Raw genomic sequence first — 12919 nt, 5'->3', positions numbered from 1 at the left:
ATGTCTCTGTCTGAGACTGGTCTCCGTACAGAAGCCGGGCAGGGAGATGGGAAGATGGGTGAGGCGGGTGGGACCCAGTGTGGAGTCAGGGCTGACCTCCTCCGTGACACCTACTCCACGTGCACCCCTACCTTGCTTCCACCTTGTCGTCTTGCCTGGCTCAGTGCTTTGTTCTCCAGAAATGCTCATTCGGTAGGTACTTAGTTAAACAACAACAGCAACTCTGGTGAGCGCTCTCCCATCTCCCCCTCACACCCCTCCCACCCTCCCCGGTGACCAGTGGCACGGAGAAGGGCCAGGGGGTTGAAGAAATTCCTTTGCCCCAAGTGGCACAGTGGAGGGGGACTTCCCTCCAGCACAGGTCTTTGCCCCCCGCCCCTGCCCATCTCTCTGGGATTGAGAACACGGGGGCCGCCCTTGGGAGGCGGGTGCGTTCAGGGATTAGTGTCACGACCCTCCCTTATCACGAGTCCTGCTGCCATCTCTTAGCAGCTATGTCTGCCTATTAGTTGCAGATGAATGAGTGTGACCATGGCAGCTCCTTAAGGTGGATGGGAGGGTTCGTGACGAGGACCGGGCAAGACCATGCAACTCGGCTCGGGGAGCCCGACGTGCCCCGTCTGAGGTCAGTGAGGGCGCTGTACATGCGGAGCTGGCGTCATGGGGCTTGTCTGCCAGGCAGTGCCTGACCAGTCCCCCCACCCACTTCCCTCGCCCTATTCCTGGGCCTCACCAGGAGTGCGGGTCAGCCATGGGGTGAAGCTCAGGATCTGGGGCAAGGTGTAGAGAGTAGGGGTTGAGACGGTATGAGAATGACAATTTTGCAAAATGATTCATTCGTTTCATAGAAGCTGAAAGTGTAATGGTTTTTCTGCCCTTGTTAAGCTGTACCTGAAGTGAAGGGGGTGGGTCAGGGTGGCAGCATCTAAGTGCCGAGCCCCCCTCAACCAGACCCCAAGCCTGTGTGCCCATCTGCACCCTCCTTGTTCAGGCTGCTGGCTTCTGAGGGTTCACACTTCACAAAGCCCTCTGGCTGGGAGAGGCCACACAAGGATAGCTCACCCACAGGGTGGGGCCTGGAAGGTAGCAGCGGGTGAGCGGGCGTCCTGGCCTCCAGACATCTGAGCCTCTGAGCGTCAGAGGAGGGACAAAGGCCGGGACTTGAAATCACCTCGTGAGCTATGATGAGGCCTGGACATGGCCGAGGCCGTGGGGTTGACAGGAAGTGGCCAGAGAGATTTAGAGTATTGAGTATTTGGTGATTGGCTTTGAGTGCTGTGAAAGGGACCCTCTGAAAACCTCCTGGGTATCTGTTGTAGGCATATGAGCGGGTGTTGGCCTCACAGGCTGGGGGACTGGCAGAGGAGTCAGCCTGGGTGAAGCTGAGTGCAGTTTGGGACACCTTGGGTGCGAATCCAACAGAGGGGCCGGGAGGAATTTTCATCCAGAGATTTGAGACTCCTGCCCTCCCAGGTGCTGCTGGAGAAATCTGTCCCTTTGCTGAAGAGTCTTTGCCCCCAGGTGCACCTCAGCTCTGAGATGACTGGTCACCAGACATCCTGGAAGGACCAGGATGAGGACTTAGGTGCTTAGCTGCCAAGACCACTGGGATATCCAGCCCCTGCCTGCCACCTCTACCCTCCCAGTTTCATGCCTTTCATGTGGGTGAGGTTGTGAGGCAGGTGGCTGGGGGGATGATGAACCCCATCAGACAGGTGAGGAGGAGGGGAAGGGGGGCTTCCCAGGGTCACTCAGAAGCAGAAGAGTGGAACCCAGGTCTCGGGCGTGATGGATAGAAGCTTCTGAAGAGCCAGCTGCTCAGCACAATACTTAGAGATACTAAAGAAAATAGTATTCTTTTCAATACCCAACTGAGCTTCCAAGAGAGTAAAGAAATCCCCGGGGACCAAAAACAAACAAAGAGGAAGCCAAAATCAGGGTGACAAGCAGATGCCGATCCTTAGGCTGCCCCGCAGGGTGGGTGGCACAGGGACAGGGGTGGGGGGGTGTTGGCCTTTGCCGATCTTGGTAACCAAGAAGCTTGGATTTTATATCTATGTAGGGATGGGAGACAAGGCCTTGGGCCCCTTCCAAGAGAAATTTGGAACTAAGACACCTGAGTAAAGCTGGACCCGTATCCTCAGTGAAAGAGCAAATGGGGAAAAAGCAAAAACGAAAAAAAAAATCCTTTTGCAAAAAGCAGAAGGAGTTGTCAAAGAAGTTGGCTCATTTTTGGCTCTGTGGGAAAAATAAAAATGAAGTCTCTCTTGAGAAATTATAACTCTAGACCTTCCCTCAGACGAAATCTGAGGTTTGGATTTGCATTGCCCACACAGTCCCAGAACTCCTAAGTCTGGAAATTAATATAAAAAGCAAATGTGGGGTGAGTTACACCCACAGAGCATGTCCCTCTCTGGAGGGACATTCCCATAGTAAAGGCCACGTGGGATACTCACAGATAAAAGCGTTGTTAACATGAGCTCTCAATCCCAAATTACAAAACATACAAAGAAGCAAGCCACAGACAGCAGAACAACAAACAGCATATATAGAATCCCGCATCTGACGTGTTATTTTCAAACACACATTGAAGATTTCCAGAAATGATCATGAATATCATGTAGTAGGACATAAAGCAAGTCCCAATAAATTTCAAGAAGTTGGTATCACAGATCATGTAGAAGTTAAAAATCAATAGCAAAATTATAACTAAAAGACAAAACTTCGTGTACTTGGACAGTAACCCAGATCTCTCATTCACCTACATCTTGCTCCTTCCCCAAACGTCTGAAATCTCTTTAGAACAATGAGATTCCAGGATGGATATAAAACTGCTAGTAGATGGCAGTCACACAGGAGGAGCACAGCCATTGTGAGTTGAAACTGGGTGGGAACAGGTCCCTCCCTGGTCTCTAGACGGGATGTGATCATTAGAGCAAAAGACCAAATTCTTCTCTGTCTTTTCCAAAAATGAGCTCAGTGTGTGACAAAGACATGAGCCTGCATTTAAATGACAGCCATCAGCAATCAGCCTTTATGAGCCAGAGGGTCTGGGAAACATTTATGCAGAGCCAAGGTGGGCTGATGGAAATGGGTCAGAGCAGGTGGCAGGGGTTCTCAGTGCTGTGTCATAACGCCGAAGCCCCCTGCCAACGAGCAATGTGCTCTTTTGGGGTGGACTTGGAGGTCCCTAGGGGTTCTCTGTTAAGGCTCCGATACTCCCATCTGCGAGCCAGGAAATAGGACACACTTTGGAAGAGGCACACGTGGACTCTGTCCCCACAGGGACTCATTAAAGTGATTGTCATCTCACTGGCTCCCTAGGCAATCGTTGCAGGCACTCACAGCTCGGTTTCCAGGCAGTAACGTCCTGATGGGGGCTGGCTGCCCTCCCCATCCCTGGCCCCCTCCCTTGCTCATCGCCTGCCTGCCTTTCACAACTCAGGCACTGTGAAGAGGACCCTTGTCCAGGTTCAGGTGGCCAGGACACTCCCCTCTCAAGGCCTCGGTGTTCCTCAGCATTAAAAGAGGCCAGGACTCCCTGCTTGGCACGGTTACTTGGGAGGACTGAACGTGATGGGTCAGAAAGGGTTTTGTTCAAGCACCACATGGGTAAGAAGGGCCATCTTCCGTTCCCCATGTAGCCAGAGTCAACAACTCCTCTGACTTCCCGTCCCGGAGTTCTAGCCTTCTGCTCACCAATTCTGGATGCCCTCCTCCCGTGGAACAGCTCAACGATGGTAGAAAAACAGTGGACAAGTCTGAGCTCTGCCAGCTGTGTGATATCAGGCTGGTCAATCACCCTCTCTGGGCCTCTGTCACCTCTTCTGTAAAATGGAGGAGAGGGCTTCCCCTAATTGTCTTTTCCAACTCAGAATGACTCTAAGGATAACTAATACATACAGAGTGGACTTCGCAAGGACTGACTCATTAAATCCTCACAATCCAGACAGCACAGTACCCACAACATATAGATGAGGGAACTGAACTCAGAAAGGCAAAGTAACTTGCTCAAAAATCCCTACGTGGTAGAGGTGGGGTTTGAACCCATGCAGTCATCCTTACCCACCATGCCAGCATCCTCCCTGTGTAGCCTAGTAGGTGAGGGCCCAATCACTGGAGCTGGACTGCCTGCCTGAGTGGGACCCTGGCCATATTGCTCATCTCTTCTGTGCCTCCGTTTCCCCATCTATAAAATGGGGGAGGAGAGTAATAACTCCCTTCCTCGTGGGATTGCAGGGAACTCTGCTGAGGGCTCCACGGGCCAGGCTCTGAGCTGCCCACCCGTGGTACAGCCAAGGAAACTGGAGAGACAGGTTGGGTCACTTGCTCCAGGTGGTGCTAACTTGTGGAGTTGGGACTGAAATCCAAAAGCCCCGACTTCAACATCCGTGCTTTCAATCACTCTGCTGCATCTCCATGTGATGCCCTCAAACTCCACGCTCAAAACCAAACTCTGGACTGCAAATTGGCACTCCCCACAGCTGCCTGACTCACCACCCTCCCTGACCGGGGCCTGAAACCTGCACCTTGTCTTTGACTCAGCCCTTCCCAGCAAGTCCCCAGCATTGTGACTCACTGACCCCCGAATGGAAAAGCCACTCAGATCCCTCCCTTCCTCCTCAGCCCTGCTGCCCGCTCCAGTCCAGACCCCAAAGCTAGGGATAATGTATACCAAGTACCCCCCTTCCAAAGGGTAGACTTGCAGAGGAGCTGGACAAAAATGCTCCTGGCCCCTCAGCCCTCCCAGGCCGTGGGGCTAAGAAGCCATGTGGGAGGTGGGGTTGGAGAGGGAACTGTCTTTAGATACAGTTGGCATCACCCCCCAGACTCAAGCCAAGTGAGGGAGCTTCAGAGAGCACGGGAGCCTGGCATGTGTCCACTGGGATTTGGGAGGTGAGGCGACTAGGGACAAAGGTGAGAGGCTGGCTTGAGTCCCCTGTTTCCACAAGGCAGGCAGGGACTGAGCTGCTTTGGGGACAGTCTGCACTCCCAGCATTTGGGGGCCAGGATGCAAGAATGTTTCCTGGTGTCCCAGGGGGAACCTTGGAGGTGGCAGCTAGTTTGAGGTCATTTTGAATTAGGATCCAGCCCCAAGAGGGTTGTGGTGGGGAGGAATAATAAGGAAGGTGCACGTGATCCTATCAGAAGACTTCATGTTGGGTGGACCCCCAGTGACAGGTGCTGAAGGGGTGTTGTGAGTGCCAGCCAGGGGATGCTTTGCCCAGGTAGGAACTGCAGGTGGGACATCCCTAGTGATGCAGGCTCTTTGAGGAACCCACAAAAATGCCCCTAAGGAGAAAGAGCCAGCCCCCAGGCACTCACCTAACCCACCTGAGAACATAGACTCTCCTGAGGACACCTGAACCAGCCAAGCCAGACTTACCTTGTTACCTCTCCCTCCTCCCTGCTTCAAGCTCCAGCCCTAGAGAAACCAGAGGCAACTAGTGGGGGAAAGGGCAAAGGGGGAGCAGACCAAACTGGGGTCTTAGAGGAAAAGCCCACCGTGCCTCCCTCCTGCTGTATAGGTCTTTGAATTTAAGGCAGACCTGAGCTGGGGGAGAGACGAAGCTTTGACTAGAGCTTAGAGCTTTGCTATTAGACCCGACTATTTTAATACCTAAAACGTAAGATAAAGCCCAAAAGTGACTGAACAAGCTCTGAGATATGCCTAGGATCTCATCCAGAGGTAGGGAAGTTGGGGTCAACAGAACAGGTTAACAAGGCAGCCACTGAGAAAGGGTAAAATTCTTTCTGCCTGCTGCCCGCCAAGCACAGCTCATCCTGTGTCTCCCTTCACTGCCTCAGCCTCCTAACAGGCCCTTTTACTTTCTTCTCCTGTTCCTACCGACCCTTGAATCCCATCCTAGTCTACCGGGCTGAGGCCTGCCAGAACAGCCTTCCCTGCACTGTGCTTTCATCCAGAGAGACAGTCTATCCTAGTGGTCATGAGCTTGGATGTCTCTGTTTGGATCCCAGCTCCTTGACTTGGCAGCTGAGTGACCTGAAACAAGTTGCTTAACCTCTCTGTGCTTCAGCATCACTATCTGCAACATGTGGATCGTGATAGCAGCATGCCTATTCCACTACGGTTTTGTGAGTCTTTAAATGATTACATATAGGGCTTCCCTGGTGACGCAGTGGTTGAGAGTCCGCCTGCCGATGCAGGGGACACGGGTTCGTGCTCCGGTCTGGGAAGATCCCACATGCCGTGGAGCGGCTAGGCCCGTGAGCCATGGCCGCTGAGCCTGCACGTCCGGAGCCTGTGCTCTGCAACGGGAGAGGCCACAACAGTGAGAGGCCCACATACCGCAAAAAAACAAAACAAAACAAAACAAAAAAACAATAAATGATTACATATAAAGCCCTTAGGAACATAGTAAGAAGCATTTCAGTGTTGGTGATCATCATTATTCTCAAATGCTTCCTTCTTGCTGTATAATCTTGGGAAAGTCCCTTTCCTTCCCTGCTTCTCAGCTTCTGTATCTGAAAAATAAATTGCGTGTGGGTACAATTTGCTTGTGGCTACAGCTAATGCTGGTGGCAGACAAACTTCAGTGAGGAGAGAGACCCAAGCCTGGACCCACCCCACGGTGGACCGAGAAGAGAGCTGGCAGGCTTGGCAGGCAGGAATAGGGAGGGGTCTAGCCAGAAGGACTGCCCACTCTACCCTGGTCTCGTGCCTTCTGCCTTCTTCTAGCCTCTAGGAGGGTCTCCCCAACCTGCCCCCACCTTCCCCTAGGGAGCACCTTGGGTACACAGTGCTAGATCAGGAAACAGATGGTATTTGAGGAGTAGCTGCCAGGCACCCTTGGTTCCTCACTGGACACACGTGAACAGCCATCCAGGTGAGGTCCCAGGTACCCGCCACCTTAGCCTCTAGCCCCATCACACACCTCTGCCTGACCCTGCAGTGTCCATGTGCCCCCGATCCTCCTTCATCAGGAAGCCTTTCATCTTTCGTCATATCTGTAGGCAGCACAGGACTGCCCATACCCATTTTACAGACTAAGAAAGGAAGGTTCCCTAAAACTCAGCTTTCCTGCCTCCAAGTGCAGTGTCTGCAAAATCCTGGGAGTCATCAAAAAACTGCCTTTTCTAGAGGAGCTAGAGTAAAGGCCACTGGCCCTGAGGTTCCATCGTGCATGAAGCAAATACATCCTGAACACAGGCTGGGTGCCAGTGACCCAGATATGAAGCCGCCTTGGTACCAGACCTCAAGAAGTTCTTGAACTTGTGGGGAACGCAAATTACAGATCAGTACAACGGAAACTGGCACTGGGACCACTGGTGAGGGCAGGAGGGGTGCTGCAGTGGCTGATGGGTTTAGGCGGGCTCCTGGGGTCAGGGAAACGCCAGGAAAAGGGGGTGGCACTAAGCTGAGGGCGGAAGGAAGCTCCCAGGACGTACTGCTTCCTCACGGGGCAAGGGCTGATTGACTCTTAGAGTGAGAACATGCCACAGGGGGTCTGAAAACTTCTGGGTTCAAATTCCAGGTGTACACCCAGTGACCAGGGGACCTTGGTCAAATTGCTGAACCCTTCTGATTTCAACTTTCTTATGTGTGAACTAGGGATGATTAGAATACGGGGCTCCAGGGTTGCCACAGGTGGGGACCTGGCAGGGTAAAAAGTACGGCGAGGAGGAACCGGGAGCATCTGGGATGCTGGTGAGACGGTGAGAGCCCCGGCCCCAGCCCTTACAGCCTCAGAGAGAGGATGCAGCCTTATTAGGCAGCCGCTCCTCCGGTCCTCCTTAGCTGGGCCTGGACTCAGGCACACACGCTCCAGCCAACTCCCAGGTCCCCCACAGGGAGGACACCCGTTTCCTCCTTGTTTCTCTGCCCCTCCTGAGCTGGGAACAGATGTCCTCGCTTCCTGCCCGAGCCTGAGAGGTGGGTTGGCTCCTTTCGCTGCTTCCAGGGAAGTAAAAACCCTGGATGGAACTCTCTGGGCTTCCCCAGAGAGGAAAGCTCTCTCTTCCGAGGCTTCTGCCCTTCCTCTCTGGTTGGGCTCCTAATCCCAGCATCTGCTGCTAAAACACAAACATTTCTGGGCCTTACCGGAGCCCTGCTTCCCCCTGGAAGGCCCCAGTCTGGGATGTGTTGATTGAACACATATATGAGCCTTAGTCTGAATGATTCCGCAACTCTGCTCAGAAAGGGGGTGGGAGGGGAACGAAGAAAAAGCAGAGCAACTATGGAGGGAGGCACTGTACGTACCTGGGGAATCAAGGCAAAGAAGTATAAAGGGAAATTAACATTTACTGAGCACCCAATACAGGCTAGGAATAAATAAGGAAGGGGGTGGCATGTACTGGGCATCTACTGAGTGCCAGGCTTACTGAGTGCCCTGGGAATACAAAGCAGCATGGTAAGAACTGGTCCCTGCCCCTGAGTCCCTGGGAGGTTTCCTATATGACATCTCATGTGGTCTTCTAATTCTCATTACAACCCTATGAGGTAGGTACCATGGCCCCACTTTTTAGATGAGGAAACTGAGGTGGTTCTAGTCCAGGGACAGCCCATCCCTGGGTGGAGACTGGACCCTTGAGATGGGGATGTCCAGGATGGGCACAGGGAGCTCTCTTTGTCCTCAGCCCCCACCTCCCCACCCCCTGGGGAAAGGAAGTTCTTTGGCCCAGGAGGCGTTGTCTTCATTCTCTGGGAGTTTGAGTGTCCACAAGGGCCAGACCCGGAGACCCAGAGATGAGGATGACAGCTGGTCCTTGCCTTTGAGGAGCTCACACTCTTTCAGGAGACAGGTAAAGGGGGAGATCCTGTAGTAGTGGGAAGCCCGGGGGCTGAGGAAGGCAGGAAGAGAGAGAGTCATGTGTAGCTCAGTGTCCATTATGTACCAGCACTGAGGGAGTGCAATTTGGGGATAGTTAGGATGGCTAACTGGCCAGATCTGCCCAGGACTGAGAGATTTCCTGGGACACAGGACCTGCAGTGCTGAAACTGGGTGAGTCGGTCACCCTAAGCCCTGAGATCAAAGTCTGGCTTTGCCTTGTGCCTGCGGCAGAAACTAGTTACCTAACTAGCACCCAATCCCCCATTCTTTTAGCAATGACTTTTTTATAGTCTGAAATTGCCCCCATACGATTCTACTTCCTCCCTCCCCTGCTTGCAGATATGTTGTGCATGGACTTTACTAGGCTAGGGAAGGAAAGAATATTCTTCCCCCCTTTACCCAGCAGAGCTAATAACAGAAGGCAGGGGGAATTTAGACTCGGTGGTGGAGGAGGGAGACAGTGAATTCCTTTTGGGGTCCCGAGACCAACTGTGATGGGGGCTGTGGTTCATCCTACCAGCCCCCACTTCTAAATGTCCCCTAAGGAAGAGAGGCCCAGGGTACCTCAGAGGGGCTGCTCCCTGGTTGTGTGTGGAGAAGCAGATCTTCACGGGGCAAGGGGTGAGCTGTGGCAGCCTTGGAGGGCACCTTCAGGATGCATCACAGCTTTGGTTGGTTGGTTGGTTGGTTGGTTTGTTAGAGCAGTTTTAGGTTCACAGCATATTGAGCAGAAGGTATAGAGGTTTCCCATACAACCCCTGCCCTTATATATACACAGCCTCCCCCATTAGCAACATCCTGCACCAGAGTGGTACATCTGTTACAATCAATGAACCTACACTGCCACATCATTATCACCCCATGTCCATAGTCTACATTAGGGTTCCCTCTTGGTGGTGTACTTTCTATGGGTTTGGATAAATGTATATTGACATGTATCCACCATCATGGTATCATGGAGAGTTTCTCTGCCCTAAAAATCCTCTGTGCTCTGCCGATTCATCCTTCCCTCCCCCATAATCCCTGGCAACCACTGATCTTTTCACCATCTCCATTGTTTTCCCTTTTCCAGAATGTCATACCGTTGGAATCATACAGTATGTAGCCTTTTCAGACTGGCTTCTTTCACTTAGTAATATGCATTTGGGGTACCTCCTTGTTTTTTCATGGCTTTTCATTGCTGGATAATATTCCATTGTCTGGATATATCAAAGGGCATCCTGGTTGCTTCCAAGTCTTGGCAATTATGAACAAAGCTTCTGTAAACAACCACATGCAGGTTTTTGTGTGGACATCACCCCAGCTTTTGAGCTGAAGCCACCCTCTTCTGGGGCAGTGCCCAATTAATGGCTGGGCATGAAAAGGGTACTAGGGACTGGGCATTTCTGCCCAGTGCAAAATTTCCCTGATGGGCATTGTTGGCCCTGGAGCACCCAGTTAAGTTGACCAAGGCTTTGTCACATCTGCATGGAGGTCTGAGGTTCAACCTTCCCAATTCGTCTTTCTCCTCTTTATTTTTCCCAGGCTTTAGCCCCCAGTCAACCACTTGCATGTCTAATGCCATCTCAAGTGTGCTTCCTGAAGGATCCAACTAACAAACTCTTCCTCTGAAATCAATCCACAATCCACCCAATTCTCTCCATCATCATGACCTCCAAACCCTCATTCCTCTCATCTGGATGGTTGCATGGTCCCTACTTGGTCTCCGTGTTTCCTCTCCTATCCCTTTATGACCCAGCCCTCACACAACTACCATTGACCTTTTACGAACACAAACCACATGGTGTTACTTCCCTGCTTAAAGCCCTCCAGTTGGGCTTAGAATCAAACCCATTCCCTTCCCCTGACCTGTAAAGGCCCACTTGACCTCACCCTGCCTTCCTCTCCAGCTTCCTTTCTCCCCGGGGGTTCACTCTGCTCCAGCTCCATTGGCCTTCTTTCTGTTCCTGGTATATACATCAAACTCATTTCTGCCTCAGGGCCTTTGCACTAGCTGTTCCCTTTGTCTAGAACACTCAGTCCTTCCCCAAGTTTTACATGGCTGGTTTCTCAGGTCATTTAGGTCTCAGCTCAAATGCACGCCTTTTCTGACAACCTTATAAGTAATGCCCATCTCCTAACTCCCCACCCCACACACACTTCCTATAACTTTCTATCATGTCACTTTTAAAATTTCCCTATCGTTCTCATTGCTATTATAAATTAACTTGTTTATTTAATTATTCATTTATTTACTGCTCGCCTCCCCACTATAATATAAAACTTGTGAGCTTGTCTTGTTTCCAGCTCTCCCCAGTGCCTGGAGCTATGCCTGGGGGTGGGGTGGGGTGTGTGGAACATGTGCCCAGGGACCACTGGGTAGGATCCGCATAGCCAAACAGGGTATCTCAGGGCTGTTGCCTCCTGAGGAATGTTCTGGTCTCTCCCCACCACTCTGCAAACATATATTTTGAATGAATGACTCTATTTGTTCATTTAGGGCAGAATGCCCTTTCCCTAAGGATGGAATGAAAGTAAAGAAATAAAAACCTCAGAGACGTGAGCTTTAGAGGGAAAATGTGAGGACTATTACAGTCTTATGGAAGTTCCCCTGAGAATCCTGTTCTGACCACCTCTTGAGGAATTCTGTGTTAGGATCAAGGGGGGTCTCTCCCAGAGCCCCAGAGAGATGGGTTTCAAGTCCTCCCTGTCCTAATCTCCCCCCTCCACCTCCAGCAGAAGCCAGGGTTGCCCGTGGAGGAAACAGTTCTACAAGCATTCACCAAGCAGCTGCCCTGGGCGTGGCCCCATGCTGGATGCTAGGGATAGAGATGAATCACGGAAGAAGGAGGGGGTGACCTTCCAGGCAGGGGACAGCGTGAACAAAGGCAGAGATAGGAGACATTCTGGTGTTTGGGGGGAATTATGCACAGTTTGGTACTGCTCCAGCCAGTGAGGGTAGGAGATGAGGCTGGAAGAGTGAGCCACGTCCAGATTACCAACAGTCTCATAAACCAAGAGAAGCTAACATAATAAGGCCCAACGTTTATTAAGGCTTTGCACGTACTCTTATTCCCCCATTTTACAGACTGCAGAAACTGAGGCACAGAGAGGATGTCAGGAACTGTCAAAGACCTGAGACTTTACCCTCTTTGGAAACTAGGTCATGCAACTGGTAACAGCTAGAGGCAGGGTTTGAACTAGGCCTTCTGGCTCCAGAATCCATGCCCTTGACCACTAGGTAATACTGCCTCTTAAGGAATTTGGACTTTATTTCACAAAGGGATGGGGATGGGGAGCCACTAATAGGTTTGTAAGCAGGAGCGTGACGTGTTCATATCATAGATTTAAAAAGTCATTCTAGGGACTTCCCTGGTGGTCCAGTGGGTAAGACTCCACGCTCCCAATGCAGGGGGCCCGGGTTCGATCCCTGGTTGGGGAACTAGATCCTGCATGTATGCCACAACTAAAGATCCCACATGCCGCAATTAAAGATCCTGCATGCCTCAACTAAGACCCAGCGCAGCCAAAAAAAAAGTCATTCTAGGGGATAAACAAATCACTTTAAACAAAATTCAACTCCAGCTTCTGGACCCACTTATCCAACTGCTGTCCATCTCTCATGGAGCAGCTCACATAAAGGGGGTACCATTTAGTACCCAAACCACAGAGGCTTTGCTGCTCTTGGCAGCAGCCCCCTCTCCTGGCCTCCTCTGTCCTTCCCAGATGTAATGTGTGTGCTTCTGTCTTCACAGAACATACGTAGATGCACCAGGAGTCCCGATGCCTCACGCACCTGAATGACTTCACAGCGCCCCTACTGCCTGCCTTCACCTTCAGAGATCCTGGCCCACCTCTCCATCGGGAAGGCGCTTCCTCCGAGCTGTGCTGCTTGGCAGGTTTCCAGGTCACTGCTCCAATGAGTATTAACTCACGTGCACGCACATACGGCTCTGGGGGGGTTCATCGTGTACAGAGCTGGCATTTGATTTGCTCCTACTTTACAACTCAGGTAACCTTTGACTCCCAGAGATCGCGTAAGCAGGGAAGGCATTATCCTGAGGCTGGGGGTGGGGTGGGGTGTGTGGAACATGTGCCCAGGGACCACTGGGCAGGATCCGCATAGCCAAACAGGGTATCTCAGGGCT

This window comes from Hyperoodon ampullatus (assembly GCF_949752795.1).
Source record: "Hyperoodon ampullatus genome assembly, chromosome: 11".
NCBI lineage: Eukaryota > Metazoa > Chordata > Mammalia > Artiodactyla > Ziphiidae > Hyperoodon > Hyperoodon ampullatus.
The sequence above is the reverse complement of the archived record's forward strand: the minus strand, read 5'-3'. Positions refer to the sequence as shown.